At 45.5% G+C, this 16851-nt stretch overlaps 1 protein-coding gene and 1 non-coding gene across 2 annotated transcripts in view; one reads left to right on the top strand and one right to left on the bottom strand.

Annotated features, from left to right (window-relative positions):
- The window catches only part of LOC126210657 (mitogen-activated protein kinase kinase kinase 10-like), a 696141-nt gene that overhangs the window by 466140 nt on the left and 213150 nt on the right, over window positions 1-16851 (bottom strand). The window lies entirely within an intron of this gene.
- Trnat-agu (transfer RNA threonine (anticodon AGU)) lies at window positions 11131-11202 on the top strand. Its single transcript has one exon. It is a non-coding gene; the product is annotated as a tRNA-Thr (tRNA).

Below are 16851 nucleotides of genomic sequence, written 5' to 3' on the forward strand. Positions count from 1 at the left end.
TACAGCCGTTACGGCGCCTTCCATGACAATCAGCGCCGTACGTCGGTCCCACATAATGCCACACCAAAACAGCAGGGAACCTACACCCTGCTGCACTCGAGTTTAGCCTGACCGAGGTGTCTCCAAACAGGTCTCCGACGATTGTCTGGTTGAAGGCATATGAGACACTCATCGGCGAAGAGAACGTGATGCCAATCCAGAGCGGTCCATTCGGCATGTTGTTGGGCCAATCTGTACCGCGCTACATGGTGTCGTGGTTGCAAAGATGGACCTCGCCATGGACGTCGGGAGTGAAGTTGCGCATCATGCAGCCTACTGCGCACAGTTTGAGTCGTAACACGACGTCCTGTGGCTGCACGAAAAGCATTAATCGACATGGTGGCGTTGCCGTCAGGGCTCCTCCGAGCCATAATCCGTAGGTAGCGGCCATCCACTGCAGTAGTAGCCCTTGGGCGACCTGAGCGAGGCATGTCATCGACAGTTCCTGTCCCTCGCTATCTCCTCTATGTTCCAACATCGCTTTGGTTACAGATGCCTGGACACTTCGCTTGCTGAGAGCACTTCCTGGCACAAAATAACAATATGGACGCGATCCAACCGCGGTATTGACCGTCTAGATACGGTTGAACTACGAACAGAAGCAGTGTACCCCCTTCCTGGTGGATTGACTGGAACTGATCGGCTGTCAGACCCCCTCCGTCTAATAGGCACTGCTCATGCGTGGTTGTTTACATCTTTGGGCGGGTTTAGTGACGTCTCTCAACAGTCAAAGGGACGGTGTCTGTGATTCGACAACCACAGTCAACGTCTGTCTTCAGGGGTTCTGGGAACCGGGGTGATGAAAAACATTTTTCGATGTGTGTAATACCGGAGTAATATACAACGTTATGTTGGAAGGTGCTGATTGCGACGTTGATATATTTTGCTAGGAGAGGCTGCACGACAATGAGATTCACACTTACTCTTCACTATTCTTAATTTTGTGTGTTGAGTATATTCACAATTTACTGAACATTTATGTGGTATAGTCAAACTTCAATCACCATGTGGAAAACATAGTCTTCCGTAATTAATGTGTTGCTTTTTTGTAGCTACATCTTCACTTCATCAGCGAGGTGCGCTATTTTGTTTGGCCCCACTATCAGTCGACCACAGTATTATTGCACCTGGCAGTTTGCGCGCTCCTATCGGTTTATCGCGAGCCAGTGCGTATTCAGGGTAGATTGTATATGCACAACAGACCTGGAAACAATGGGAGTGCGACGTGTTTTCCTTACTCACCACTTGTTAACAGTAACGTCACCGCGTGCTTCCGATAACGGTCAAGTGCAACAGCATCGTGATTGAGTAGTGCGGACGTGCTACGGAACTGTGGCGTAGCGATTACAAGACCGTAAACAAACAAACAGGTAACTCCGAAACTTATTGTTTCGAGGTAGTGATTCAAAATTGAAGACTACCTCTCGTACATGTACAGGATCAAAATACGCAGCAGTATTGTTATGTTCAATTAGTGCGCCTCCGCTGCGGCAAAAGCTGAGCACAGTTTCCTCCCTGGGCCAGTTCAATGCGTTCTGTGAACCCGTTCCCCTGCTCCATTTCGACCAGCTCTTCATCAGTAAATCTATCCACCAGTTTGTATCGCTGTTAACGTACAAAACTGCCGCAAAAATTGGAGCCCGAGACAGAAATGAGGAGTTCAAATTGCGTGCCTATGGAGTATCGCTTCAGCTGCGCGACTGACATTTCCTCCCAGAAAAGACACAGTATGTAGCAATCGACGGAAGATCACCGACTGAAACGGAAGTCATATTCGGTGTTCCCCAAGGAAGCGTTATACGTCCTCTGCTCTTACTTTAGTTAAAACAACTGTCGTGATCGCAATAACATTTGTTTATTATAACCGGTTTCGGCTTATGTTAGAGCCATCCTCAGATTTCTTGGGCCGTGCAAGGGTAGGGATAGAAACGCTACAAACAGTACTACTACCTAGCCCGCCCAGCTAGCCGCGCGGCCTAACGCGTTGCTTTCCGGGCGGGAAGGCGTGCCTGTCACCGGAACAAATCCGCCCGGCGGATTAGTGTGGAGGTCCGGTGAGCCGGCCAGCCTGTGGATGGTTTTTAGGCGGTTTTCCATCTGCGGGCTGGTTCCCCTTATTCCGCCTGTTGCACTATGTCGGCGAATGCTGCACAAACACTGTCTCCAGGTATGCGTACAACATAATTACTCAACCACGCAAACATTTGGGGTTACACACGTCTCGTATGAGACGTTCCCGGAAAGAGGGGGGGGGGGTCCCATGGGGGGCTGGTGTTTATACCCCCATATTGACTGTTGCCTGACAGTAAGGGGAATGTGTACCAATGACCAAGTTTGGTTGAAATCGGTCCACTTGTTTAGGAGGAGATGAAAACACACACACACACACACACACACACACACACACACACACACACACACACTTTTATAAAACTTACGCATTCCTGGAGGAATAATTTCTTATTTCGAGTAGTTTCAGCGATGCATGAGCTGGGTTTCTGACACGGTGAAGCCGAAGCGAGCTCAGTTGTCGCAGACACGTGGGATGGGAGTGGAGACGAGACGAGAGGAGAGGAGAGAGCAGCGGCGGCGGCGGCAGGGCGGAGTGGTGCTTTTACGGCCGCGTCCCCCGTGAATTCTTTACGAGGGGCGCTCCCAGCCGCGGGTCGCAAAACGGCCGAACTGTTCCTGGCGGCGGCGCGCGCCGCTGCACTCCACCGTATACTGTACCAGCGACCCGGCATTAACTATCTACGGCCACAGGACTTCACCGGCGTGGCGTGTTTTGTTTGGGGGCCACGAATGAAATTCGGAGAACGACGTTAAGCCAGTCAATACCATCACTTCTATGTAACTTACGCGATGCAAGCAGCCGCACGCCGGCAATTTGTCTGGAGGCATTGAGGCGTAGCGCCGTATACCGATCCTGCCTTGGAGGCGGTTAAGTGGGAGATGTGTCTCAGAACTGGATAGTGACAGATGGTGACGCGAGACTGGACGCGCACGTAGTTTATGTATCAGCCGATAGAGGATACTATTGGATAGAGGGACTGTGATTTTAGTTTCGATTGTGCCCACTAGAGAGCACTAAAGTAATTGAATGTTTTTCATAAACTGTTCTAGTATTTTCATAAAGTGTTATGTCTTTTTGTCTATGTAAAACGTTATAAATGTGTTTTAGCAGTATGAATGGTGTATGAGTGTGGTTTAAGGTTAATATGAAGATAATTGTTTAACGAGTTATGTAGTAGGATTTGCCGGCCGGTGTGGCCGAGCGGTTCTAGGCGCTTCAGTCTGGTACTGCGCGATCGCTACAGTCGCAGGTTCGAATCCAGCCTCTGGCATGGATGTGTGTGATGTCCTTAGGTTAGTTAGGTTTAAGTAGTTCTAGGTTCTAGGGGACTGATGACCTCAGAAGTTAAGTCCCATAATGCTCAGAGACATTTTTTGTAGTAGGATTTAATGTGGGAACATTTCGAAGAAGTATGGATATGGACAAAGGGGGTTTTTGTAGAATAGATTTGTAAAGTAAGTTAATGGTAAAGGGAAAGTTAATTCAGGTATAAATAACAATAGTAAATAACTTTATGCATAAAGAAAACTTCACAATATTAGATAATTATGTCTGTAAAAAGTGCAGTCGTTCGGTTTACTATTTTGCGATTGGTTATGGATGAAAAGCGCGGACTGACACGGGAAAATGTTGTTTTGCTATTGGCTGTTGAGTAAACTGACCAATGGAAAAGCAATATTCTTCGTGCGCCTTTGTCGGCTGGTAGAGAAGATTTAGAGTATTCTAGAGAAGGGTGGGAGCCTAGCCATGAAACAGTTCGGACCTGTGTAGTAGTAGTAGTAGTTCCGATGGAAACGATAAGTTGCCGGATCTAGCACTGTTTCATACATCAAAAGTGTTGTAAAGTGACGGCATAACTATTTCGATGGGCGTGTAGAAATGTCGGAAATTTTAAGTGAATTTTGTGAAGAAAAAAAGAAACATATATTCCGCGTGGCGTATTGAGCACGTCGGTGGCTAAAAACTGTGATTGCATTTGGTACCGAGAGACTTAATATTTGGCGAGTATTATCAATCAAAAGCAATCAGTATTTTTGTAGCTATTACGTTTTCGGGAAATGCAACACCATAAACTTGCTAACGTGAGTGAAAGGATTGTGAGTGACTGTGTTAAGACTACCACGGGCTTGGCAGTGTACTAGTTCACCTAAGTTTCAGAATATATTACTTGAGGACAAAATTTCCGAACTTTCATTTCGTGTTTCTCCCGAAACCTAGATTACAGACTTTAATTGCAGCCCGGTTCACGCCGAAGTACAGTAGCTTTCACTCGGCTTTCCTACTGATGATCTGCTGAGACAATGTTCCGTCGTAAAGGGACGGAAGGAACCACGCCGCCGCAAAGTCCACTGCGATGGTCACCTGTGTGATACTACGAGGGTCACTCCAAAAGAAATGCACACACTTTTTGTAAAAATACAGTTTTCACTCTGCATGTGTGAAAGTTTTACAGTGTGTAGCTACATCTTTCCTGCTCGTTTTCAAACTTAGTTCAACCTGTTCCCGTGAGTGGCGCCGTCACAGCATGTCTTCAAGATGGCTAATACACTTGACGTTCGTCAGAAGCAACGTGCTGTCATAGAATTCCTGTGCTGTAAAAAGGCGATAGTGGGAAGCATCCACAAGAAGTTGAAAAAGGTGTATGGAGATGCTGCTGTCGATCGCAGTACAGTTAGTCGGTGGGCAAGCAGGTTACGTGATTGAAGTGGGCACGGCAATTTTGAGGATTGTCCTCGCAGCGACAGGCCTCGTGCTGCACACACTCCAGACAATGTGCAGAGAGTTAACGAATTGGTGATTGCTCACAGACGCATCATAGTGAACGAATTGTCACGCTACGTTGGGATAGGGGAAGGAAGCGTTTGCAGAATACTGAAAGTGTTGGCGTTAAAAAAGGTTTGTGCCAGGTGGGTTCCCAGGATGTTGCCAGTGGCTCACAAAGAAACAAGAAAAACGGTATGCAGCGAACTTTTGGAACAGTACGAGAATGGTGGAGATGAATTTCTTGGAAGAACTGTGACAGGTGATGAAACATGGCTCCATCATTTTTCACCAGGGACGAAGAGGCAATCAATGGAGTGGCATCGTGCAAATTCACCCAAGAAAATATATATCAAAACCACAGCTTCTGCTGGAAAAGTTACGGCTACGGTTCTGATGCTTGTGGACATTGTGCCAAGTGGAACCACCATAAATTCTAATGCATATGTGACGACACTGAAGAAACTTCAAGCTCGACTGAGCCGCGTTCGACCAAATCGGCAAAAGCAGGATGTTTTGCTGTTGCACGACAATGCACGGCCACATGTTAGTCAAAAAACCGTGGAAGCGATCACAAAACTCGGATGGACAACACAGAAATACTCGTTCATACATTACTGATCTGGCTCCATGTGACTGTCATCTCTTTTGTAAACTGAAAGAGTGTCTGCGTGGAACAAGGTTTGAAGATGATGACTCCCCTGTGCACGCTGTCGAACAGTGGCTCCAACAGGTTGGTCCAGAATTTTACCGTGTGGGTATACAGGCGCTAGTTCCAAGATGGCGTAAGGCAGTTGAGGGGGACGGAAATTATGTGGAGAAATGAAACTATTGTTCCTAAAGGATGTATCTACACACTGTAAAACTTTCAAACATGTAGAATAAAAGATGGATTTTTTTTAAAAAATAGTGTGCATTTCTTTTGGAGTGACCCTCGTATGAACCACGGTGACTGATCGCGGCACATGGTGGCCATAGTCGGAACTGCAGGGTTGCGGTGTAACGCATGGAAATCATGCACCCTTACTCTGGACATTAATGCTACCAAGTTTGGTGCTCGTACGGTGATTAGTTTCCGTGTCATAACGTGTTACATACGGAAAGTTATAATTATAACATCTGGTGTATAAATGGAGCAGAGACGAATGGGGAAATCATTTTAACGACGACACATACTGAAAATGGGGAAGTTCTCTGGCATGAGCGGTTTTGACAAGGGGAAGACTGTTACGGCCCGACGCGTGGGAATGAGCATCTCGGAAAGTAGGGTCCTGTCGGCTGGTAGCGTGCTGCCGACTTGAGTGTCGATGACAAGTGGTTTAAGGATGTTATGAGCACGTGTAGGCGACAAGGTGTTGGCCGTTGTAGCAGCCCTTATTCTGTTTTCGCTTTTTCATCGAATAGGTGAAAGTTTGATTTTATTTTTTACACATTGACTGTCATTGAAGGGTTTTACTTTTATTTAATATTGTCCCGGCTAAGTATCAGTTTGATTGCTTTTAAAACCAAATGTTACACGTGGGTCACTACACGTATAGTTGGTTGGATGGTTGTCTTGGGGAAGGAGACCAGACATTGAGGTCATCGGTCTCATCGGATTAGGGAAGGACGGGGAAGGAAGTCGGCCGTGCCCTTTGAAAGGAACCATCCCGGCATTTGCCTGGAGCGATTTTAGGGAAATCACGGAAAACCTAAATCAGGATGGACGGACGCGGGATTGAACCGTCGTCCTCCCGAATGCGAGTCCAGTGTGCTAACCACTGCGCCACCTCGCTCGGTTTCCACACGTATAGTCTTCCCACCTCTGAGAGAAAAAATCTTTAGTAGCTTTAGTACCAATGTTTACAGACGACGATACTTTATCCTTTCGTTCAATTGTTTTAGTTACGAATCGATAGTTTGTTCTTGGCATAGATCATAACCTTAACGTTTATTAATCCAAGTTAATGTTCAAGAATTGTATTATGTTTCAAATTAACAACATCAGTTTATTGACAAGAATTATTAATAAATAGGTTCACTCATACAATCTTATTCAAAGAGCCGGCCGCGGTGGTCTAGCGGTTCTAGGCGCGCAGTCCGGAACCGCGCGACTGCTACGGTCGCAGGTTCGAATCCTGCCTCGGGCATGGATGTGTGTGATGTCCTTAGGTTACTTAGGTTTAAGTAGTTCTACGTTCTAGGGGACTGATGACCACAGATGTTAAGTCCCATAGTGCTCAGAGCCATTTGAACCATTTTTTTTATTCAAAGAAGTTCTTTAATTAGATGTCTAAGTAGTATTCCTGCTAGCATCAGAGTTTTTAGATGATATCCTGTCACTTTCGGTAAATAAGTTATTTCTATTTAATATCCGCAAACTGTCATTAACTATGATCAGTAGTCGCGTGAAGTTTCCCAGTATCACAATTCAAAGACCGAATCCGGTTAAAATTCTCAGTTCAGTAAAGCGTTTAAATATTCACACGAATTCACATTAAATCCAAAGAGATTACTATTCACCTTCCCGTTTGTGTAATCTGATAAATGTCCAAATTAAAGTCTTGAATTGACAATCCTCAAGAACAATCTCGTCACGATCTATTCTTGATCCCCGTTTCATAGAGTCCCAATTGTTGTCCTCTAAACCTGTACGTCGTAAATAACTTCGGAACTAGAACAGACTAGAGACTCGAGTATCGTAATTACAACGTACGGCTATTTATACTTTACTTCGACCATAAATATAATAGACTGGCTCTGACGTCATTTTCATGGCCCCAACATCTCTGGGCTAAAGTCACGTGAATGTTGGCAAAATATGGTTGTTTCGTGTTGCGCTTATGGCTGCACTCAGCGTTTTGTCGGGGGAAATGGCATTACATTTCACGTTTAAGTGTTTCTATGATAGTGCAGATGCGTTTATTGAAATCTGCTGACGTGACTTTTATATGCATTTTACACCTGAAATAGAGTATCACGTAAATTAAAGTGTTGAAAGTGATGCCTGCAAAGTCAGGCTCATATTACATTTTGGAAAGTATCTGCGATAATTCGGTTACAGAAGTAAGTATAACTGTTTCTCGTTCCTACTCATAGGTCCCCTAAGGATGAAAACCGAAGGCAGCTTTGGATACAGGCCCTGAAACGGAAAAACTTTAAGCCATCTGCACATACGCGACTTTTTGTGTATACAAGTGAGATTATAATAAGGTAAGAGCACCAAGAGTCGACACATGAAGAGAATTTTTTTCTAACTTCTAATACTATTAAATAAATGTAGGCTCCAAAATTATTTTCTGATACTTCAAAGTCTCACCTTTCATCTAAAATATCATTTTTTTTAAAGTCATAGTTTAAACTTTTGTAAAAATAGTAGGAACTGAACCTTCGTAGTGCACCTAAAATTGATACTCTAAAATGGACCTGCTCCTAAAGTCGACAAATTTGGCACCTATAGTTGTAATTCCCATATCCCATTTTCTTTTAAAGTGACTAGAGCTCAAAACGCGGCGAATCCAATGTTTAAAGTTTTGACAAGAGCCCACTCTTACTGTTTAAAAGAATTTTAACGACATTTTACTTTAATTGATAGTTTATAGTAATTTCGTCCCGCTGCCTACCAGAGGGGCGTTCGATATATTTGTTAGATTTTATAAATGGTACTGTGAACAAATCCAGGTCAAATGTAGTTCTGACATAATTTTTCGCAAATAAAAAGTAATTTTTGTGGGAAGCGTTTGTCAGTCAATTGAGAAATGTGGGTAAAATACGATACAAAGATAGGATGGCAGACCGCTGATTTGAAATCCCGCCACGTTTTGCCAACAGTCACGTGGTTTATGTTGGAGCCACACCAGCTCTATAGCTTCTGCACAGCAAGGCCAGTCTACTAGTATCTATGGTGGAAGATTAATAAACACTATCTTTGGTGTCCCAGACCTACGTTCTATGACTATATTATAGATTTTCTTACGTATTGGAATAACTAATATTTTCTACTGTTTTCCCCCTTCCCATGTTTCTGAAATTTATAATTAAATTTTCCTTTTCTTTTCTTTTGCTTTCTATACTAGATATTTCCCTTCATTTGATTTTATTTATTATTCGTAATTACTACTTGTGGAGGGACTTTGGTCATTTTGTGAATTGATTTTTTAAGGACATGGGAGCTATTTTTGTTTTTTCAACACCGAAAGGCGCTGTAGGTGTTGCACCGTCCACGACTCATCTTGGGCACAGAAGTTATCCAACGTGGGGCTCCGCAGCAGACGATCATTGCGTGTTCCCGTGTCGATCAAACGCCGGCCCTGGTGACCGAGCGGTTCTGGCGCTACAGTCTGGAACCGCGCGACCGCTACGGTCGCAGGTTCGAATCCTGCCTCGGGCATGGATGTGTGTGTTGTCCTTAGGTTAGTTAGGTTTAAGTAGTTCTGAGTTCTAGGGGACTTATGACCTCAGCAGTTGAGTCCCATAGTGCTCAGAGCCATTTGAACCATTTTTTTTGTCGATCAAACGGCACTGTCAGTTATGATTGCAAAAGGCTCTGGATCATCGACTTTGGGACGTGGATCACAGAAAACACGTCGCCTGGTTGGGTGAATCGCGCCTCTTCTTTCGCCAGGTCGACGGTCGCGTCCACGTAAGTCATCCTGGAGAACTGCTGCTCGATGCACCGCGGTACGGACGCAGGGGCAGTATTTTGCTGTGGGAGAGATTCACGTGAGCTTTCGTGGAAACTATAGTAATAACGGAAAGTGCCACGACTGCTACGGACTATTTGAATATTAATCCAATGAAAATACGAGACGTCAAGATTTCTTAGTGCTAAAGGCCTAAAAGCGATCGATATTCATCGTGAGATCTGTGCAGTTTACGGAGAAAACATTATGAGCGATGGAATGGTAACAAACTGGGAGAGAGCATTTAAAGATGTCCGCACAAATGTGCATGATGAACAACGGAGTGGGCGTCCTTCGGTCGTTAATGAAAGTTTGGTGCAGGAAGTGGACAATAAGGTGAGAAAAAACAGACGCTTTACGATTTCCTCCTTGCGGGATGAGTTTCCTGAGGTTTCTCGTAGCGTTTTGTATGGCATTGTGACCGAGCACTTCAATTACCGAAAATTGTGCGCACGTTGGGTACCAAAAATGTTGACGGATGTGTACAAAACCAAACGCTTAGACAGTGCAGTGACTTTTCTTGAGCTGTACCACAACGACGGTGATGATTTCTTAAGTCAAATTGTTGTGGGCGATGAAACATGGGTGGCCTACGTCACACCAGAATAAAAGCAACAGTCCATGGAAGTTGAGCAAGGGCATCGTTTTGCTGCAAGACAATGCCCGTCAATCAGACCAAAGATCTCATCACATCTTTTCGATGGGAAACTCTAGATCATCTTCCGTACAGCCCCGATCTTGCGCCCAGTGACTACCATCTGTTCCTGCACTGGAAGAAACACCTGGGCGATCAGCGTCTTCAAGACGATGACGAAGTCAAAACAGTGGTGATGCAGTGGTTAACACGTCAGGCGGCAGGCTTCAATGAGGAGGGTATTCAAAAACTGGTACAACGTTATGACAAGTCCCTCAATATTGACGGACATTACGTAGGAAAGTAGATTAAGGTACAGGCTTTCGTGTAAAAATAAAATTATTGAGATATCTCAGCACGTCTTTTTGTAATTTGAAAACGGTACTTACTTGAAAAACACGCCTCGTATATGCTTCCAGTGACCTTTTCAAGTCTCAAACATATATGATGTATAGAAGCAGACTCAAGCGATGAATGAAAATTTGTCCCAAGGCTGTTGGAGTTTAGCAGGAATACTAAGTGGTCTGGGTCGTGTATGGCAATGTGAGTTGAGTAAGAAGGCGGGCGAGGGCAGTCCGTGGAGCTGTGCAAACCCACTGTGGCAAGGTGGCGTAGTGGCTAGCGCATCTGCCAAGTGAACAGGAGACACAGGTTCGAATCCTGTCCTCGGTACAAATTTTCACTCGCTGCTCCAGTCTGCATATCTACACATCACAGATGTCTGAGACTTGAACAGGTCTCTGTGACCATCTAGTTTCACTTAATTAAAGCACCTACGCTTGCGTTTCAGGCAGGATCCCTTGTTTCCTTCGATGCTCAGATGGTGTTCCAGTACAGCTGGACAACCTCTGCAATGCTTTTCGACTTTAGGAGGAACTCCAAGTGGGCTGAGGCGTGAATCGGAATTCGGGGAGAGGAAGGAGCCGTCCTAGGGTAGTCGTTCAGTTGTGCAAAGCCACTGTGCCAGGGTGGCGTAGTGGTTAGCGCATCTGCCTAGTGAGCTGGAGACCCGGGTTCGAATCCCGGCCTTGGTAAAAATTGCCATTCATCGCTTTAGTCTTAATGCTGCTGTACGAGGTTTGTCCGGAAAATGCGTACAAAAGTTGAATAATAACTTTATTTTACAATTATTCAGGTATTACAATATGGTCTCCTTCAAAGTACTCGCCCTGAGACGCGATACACTTCTGCCAACGCCGTTTCCACTGTTGATAACATTGCTGAAAGTCTTCACTTGTGATGTTCAGTTGCCGTGTCGTCTCCGCCTTGACGGCTTCCACATCTCCGAAGTGCCGCCCCCGAAGCACCATTTTGCATTTCGGGAACATCAGGAAGTCACACGGGGCTAAATCGGGTGAACAAGGCGGGTGGTCTGTCACGGTGATTGAGCTTCGGGCCAAAAACTCGCGCACGAGGGACGTGTGAGCGGGCGCATTGTCGTGATGAAGGATCCACCTGCCCCCTTTTGCCAACTCCGGTCGAACTCGGGCCACACGAGGTCTGAGACGTATCAGAACTTCAACGTAAAAATTTCCGTTCACTCTCTGGCCGGGATGGACAAATTCCTTGTGAACAATGCCCCTAGAATCAAGGAAAACAATCAACATTGTCTTCACTTTGGACCTTGATTTTCGCGACTTTTTTGTTCTCGGTTCTCCTGCTAGTTTCCATGCCTCACTTTGAGATTTGAGGTCAACATCGAATTCGTAAAACCAGGACTCGTCTCCAGTGATGACTCAGCTGAAAAAGTCCCCTGGTTCCTCTGCTTCCAACCAATCCTCACAGCACTCAACCCTCTTTGTTTTCTGCTCTGGCGTTAGGAGCTTCGGTACGATTCTCGCACACAATTTCTTCATTTCAAGTTTTTGAGTCAGGTTTTCGTGAACGATTGTTTTGGGGATTGACAGCTCATCAGCAATCATTCTGACTGTCAATCTACGGTCTTTAAGAACACGAGCCCGAATTCGTTCAACATTTACATCGGAACTCGATGTCGACGGGCGTCCTGGGCGACGGTCATCGTTCACTTCTTCTCGGCCATCCCGGAACCTTTTTAACCACTTGTTCACGGTTGGTTGCTTCAGAGAATTGTCTCCGTAAACCTGTTTCAAACACTCTGAAATCTCACGGCCATTCTTGCCTAGCTTTGCAAGAAACTTGATGTTGACGCGCTGTTCCTCAACCAGAGAGAGCTCCATGCCGACGGCAGGTGAAAAAGGGTAACTGTCAACAAGCTGCCGCACACTCCCACCTTCACGCAGAGTGCTCTGACTCGAACTGAGCGTTGATGGGATTGATTACAGCAGTAGTCCCACCTGGCGGTGACTGAAACTTGTAACAAAGACATTATTCAACTTTTATACGTATTTTCCGGCGAACCTCGTATTGTGTTCCGTAGGCGAACCAACACGCTACTAACAAGGGAACCTCCCCATCGCACCCCCCTCAGATTTAGTTATAAGTTGGCACAGTGTATAGGCCTTGAAAAACTGAACGCAGATCAATCGAGAAAACAGGAAGAAGTGTGGAAGTATGAACAAAATAAGCAAAATATAGAAACTGAGTACACCATGTGCAAGATAAGGAACATCAAGGATAAATTGAGGTCAGGAACGCGGTGGTCCCGTGGTTCCCTTGTAAGCAGATGGTCAAAATGTTCTCGCTCATCAGTATACACACCGTGTGTGTGTGTGTGTTTCTTGTTTGGCCCATTACGCGTGAGACGGTCTCCAGCGTCGACTGGAACTCAAAAGTCTGAGGAGCCCCGTCGGCAGTACCTGACAGCGGAGATGAGAGTGGGTAGCTGGTGAGGGGGCGTGGCGTCTTGTTTACCGCTGGACGGGACCAGGATTCCGCGGAGCGACCCTGCTTTCTCCCGCGGCGGCGCTGTAAAAATGTCCCCTGACGTCACCGGGCACCTATCCGCCGCTGTTAGGCGTGCGCGTCAGCCGTGATGCAACCGGCGCCAGTGCGTATTGAGGATTCAATGCCGCAGCAATGTAACAGCCGAGACGACTTGCGTAACGGCAGCGTTAATATTCGTGGCGGCAGTTACTGGCGGCGCACGCCAATGTATACTGCCAGCCATTAAAATTGCAACACCAGGAAGAATAGCAAATAATGAAAGTTTACTTCTTGTGCGCATACTTTACGCGGCCAGGCCGAGAGGATCGCGGGCAGCTACAGACTACTCCCCCACTGGGCTTTTACTACGAGGACGTCCTGAAAAGTAATGCCTCCCAATCTTTGACGTAAAAACTCTTACAACGCTGTTCAAACAAAACAAATGTTATTAACTTTCTACATCTTCATTCTTCATATCTACTCCTCTATTATTCAACAAAGTTACGCTGGGACGAAACCGTGTTGACGCGTGCATGGCTCGTGTTCCCGCCATCATCTATTTTACACTCTGTTTATAACGTACTCCCACCTCACTACGTTAATTTAAACTACTACTGTCACTGAGTTGCTGCTTTGCCTGACCGTGACCGGCGCTAGTAGGGTTAGGTTAGGTTAGTAGTGTTTAACGTCCCGTCGACAACGAGGTCATTAGAGACGGAGCGCAAGCTCTGTTTAGGGAAGGATGGGGAAGGAAATCGGCCGTGCCCTTTCAAAGGAACCATCCCGGCATTTGCCTGGAGCGATTTAGGGAAATCACTGAGAACCTAAATCAGGATGGCCGGAGACGGGATTGAACCGTCGTCCTCCCGAATGCGAGTCCAGTGTGCTAACCACTGCGCCACCTCGCTCGGTCCGGCGCTAGTAGCATGTATCGATATATCACCTGTCGTAGTATCTTTGCTCGACTGCTATTACTTCCCGGTCGTTGTCTGTCGTAAGGGAGTTCGGGTCGCGACGTCAGGCTGCCAGTCAGTTGGAAAGCGTCTGGAGTGCAGTCCGGACCTGCCAGTCGGGGAGTTGCAATGCGGCACCAGTGCAGTCGGGTTGGAGCAGCTTTGAAGTCTGCGTCGACATGACTCGCCCGACTCCCGATTTGTCTTCGTGCGTGTTTAGTTACTGTTAGGTATCGTTCAGGTCTTCGTGCAAGTGTTTGTCAGGTTGTGTGTGTGTAGCTGGCGTGATTTCCACTGACGACTATTTTAGATGATGTCGGCATTCTGAGAGCAGTCCGTCGGTTACTGCGGACCAGGGAAGTTATCTCCGTGCCATGCAGTCAGCTGGGTCCGCTGGCGGTCCCTGCGCTGTGTCGGAGCGTGTGTGGAGCTGTCCGGTCGCTACGAGCTTCGTGGCTCACCGACCCAGGACGTCAAAGTTGAGTAGTGGTTTCAACTACCCAAGCCACGTGCGTTCGTGATATGTGGTTCCTTTCGAGGGTTCGCTGTTTGGGAGATTTTCCTGGGAGCAACATCGACTGTTTCTGTTGCTGAAATTTAGCCGCCATGCGATGCAATTAACTATATTGGTTGACTACAATTCGAGTGCACCAGCGGAATTTTCTGCCTTGTGGCTGTCAGTGTTCTCGGTATCTGCCCTGGCCACTGACGTAAATTCAGGCAGTGTTCCTTTTGGGTGAAGTTAACTATATTAGTGTACTTCAAATTCAAGTGTATCAACGGAATTTTCTGCCTTGTGGCCGCTGGTGTTCCGGCTACCTGCCCTGGCCACTAACGTAATTTCAGGAGCGTTTTTTCCTCACCTGTTGTCGCTGTCCAGCATGGTGTGTAATTTTGACAGCTAATACATACATCATTGTGGATTATCACGTTCGTAACTTTTTGTGTTTGAGTTGTCGTGTACTCCGTCGTGGCAAGCAAGCGGTTGGTCGGTAGGTCCGTGACTGCCCCTTGGTAGGGTTCGCACGAATTAAGTGTAGTTGGGCACACCACCTGTCTCGCCTGAGTGAACGAGGGCAGACCGGTCCACTGGAGAGTCCTGAGTGCCGTTCTCTTAATTATTCTTTTGGTAGAGTTAATGATGTTGTAATTTGTTTTTTATATGTTTAAATTGGCAAGGTTAGTTGTGGGCCTTCAGCCCTGGAAACATGTTCTCAGAGTTTCCTTCAAGTCCAAACATTATCGTCTTCTGCTCGTGAAACGTTACTGTAATTTCCTCTGAAAGATTTTACAAGTTATTGTGGGCCTTTCGCCGTTGGCGTTGCAAAAAGGAAATTTTCAAACTTAATGTATTTTTTTACTGATTGTTGCAATATGTATTTCCTTAATTTGCAGAATTTAACATTACGGCCTTCAGCCATCTTATTGTGTTTATCTCTTTCTGTGCACCTTGGGGGCCATGAATCCTGTTAGCATTTTAAGGGGGGTACGACGTCAAACGGGCCAACTTGGAGCAGGAGAGGCACCACACGACATTTTAATTTCCACTGTCTATACTTTTACAAATAAATTCATAAAACTTTGTCAACACGACCAGGAAGGATTGAGGATTCAAACCCATAGCAATGTATAACAAAATAATTTTTTTTACGTGTGAAATTACTTTTTTTCACTTACTATTGGTTGCATTTGTTGCTACATGTAAACTTTTCTTCACAAGTAAGAGAGATTCTTCGATTAATTTTGCACAGCGTACAAACCAGACTTACAGGAGTATGAAACTCTACAATCTATTTAATTTATGAAAAAATGAATGAGCTGTTACACTTTAAACTTTATGTTTAGAAAAAAAATCAAATTTTGTAGTTAATTATCTCAATTTTTAGCACAGTTTTTAATACATTTGGAAAATACTAGTTTCATACACCTGTAAGTATGGTTTGTATGCTGTGCAAAATTCATCGAAGAATCTCCCTTACTTATGAAGAAAAGTGTTCCTATAGCAATGAATGCAGCCAATAGTACGTGAAAAAATATTTCACATGTAAAAAATATATATTGTTATATTTTTGAACTTACACTCCTATGAGCGTGAATCCTGAGCCCTTCCTGGTCATGCTGATAACGTTTTATGAATTTATTTGTAAAAGTATAGACAGTGCAAATTAAAATGTCCTGTGGTGCCTCTCCTGCTCAAAGTCGGCCAGTTTGACGTCCTACCCCTCCTTAAAACATTGTGGCCTTCTGCCTTCAGTAATCATCATAGTATATTTGGAATTTTGAAGATTTAATCCGGCGGCCTTCAGCCGCTCCGCATGCTGATCTTTTCAAAATTGAACTTATTCTAAAGCATCTGTTTGGAGGCCTTCAGCCGCGAAGCAAATTTAATTCTTTCAAGAGAGTATTTGTGACCTAAATGATGATAATTTGCAATTGTGAAATGAATCCCGACCGCAACTCTCTTGGCACAATACTAATTACCTGTTAGCCAGCGTGATTTAGCGGCCGTATCACGTTACTCCCAACGGGAGACCAATTCCTTGATAACATAACTACAGAATGTTTGACTTTGTTGACGGAGCCACAACCTTACCTCCTATTGCAACGCTTCGTCACTATCACAGTTAAGTCCTCGAAGGCGTCCTGTAAGTTTTGGGAACACCTGAAAATCAGATAGGGCCAACTCGAGACTGTATGGAGGTGACAGTGAATTCAAACGTAGGATTGTTGCAGACATGATAAATGGGCAGCCATCAGCTGCGTAATGGAACGACGACAGCGTAATTTTTCGCCGCACCGGGACTCGAACCGGCATTTCCCGCCTATCGCGAGCGGTCTTACTGCTAGGCTATCCGAGGACGCGCGGCGGCCAGACCCAACTTTCCA

Source organism: Schistocerca nitens, chromosome 10 (genome assembly GCF_023898315.1).
Source record: "Schistocerca nitens isolate TAMUIC-IGC-003100 chromosome 10, iqSchNite1.1, whole genome shotgun sequence".
In the NCBI taxonomy this organism is placed as follows: domain Eukaryota; kingdom Metazoa; phylum Arthropoda; class Insecta; order Orthoptera; family Acrididae; genus Schistocerca; species Schistocerca nitens.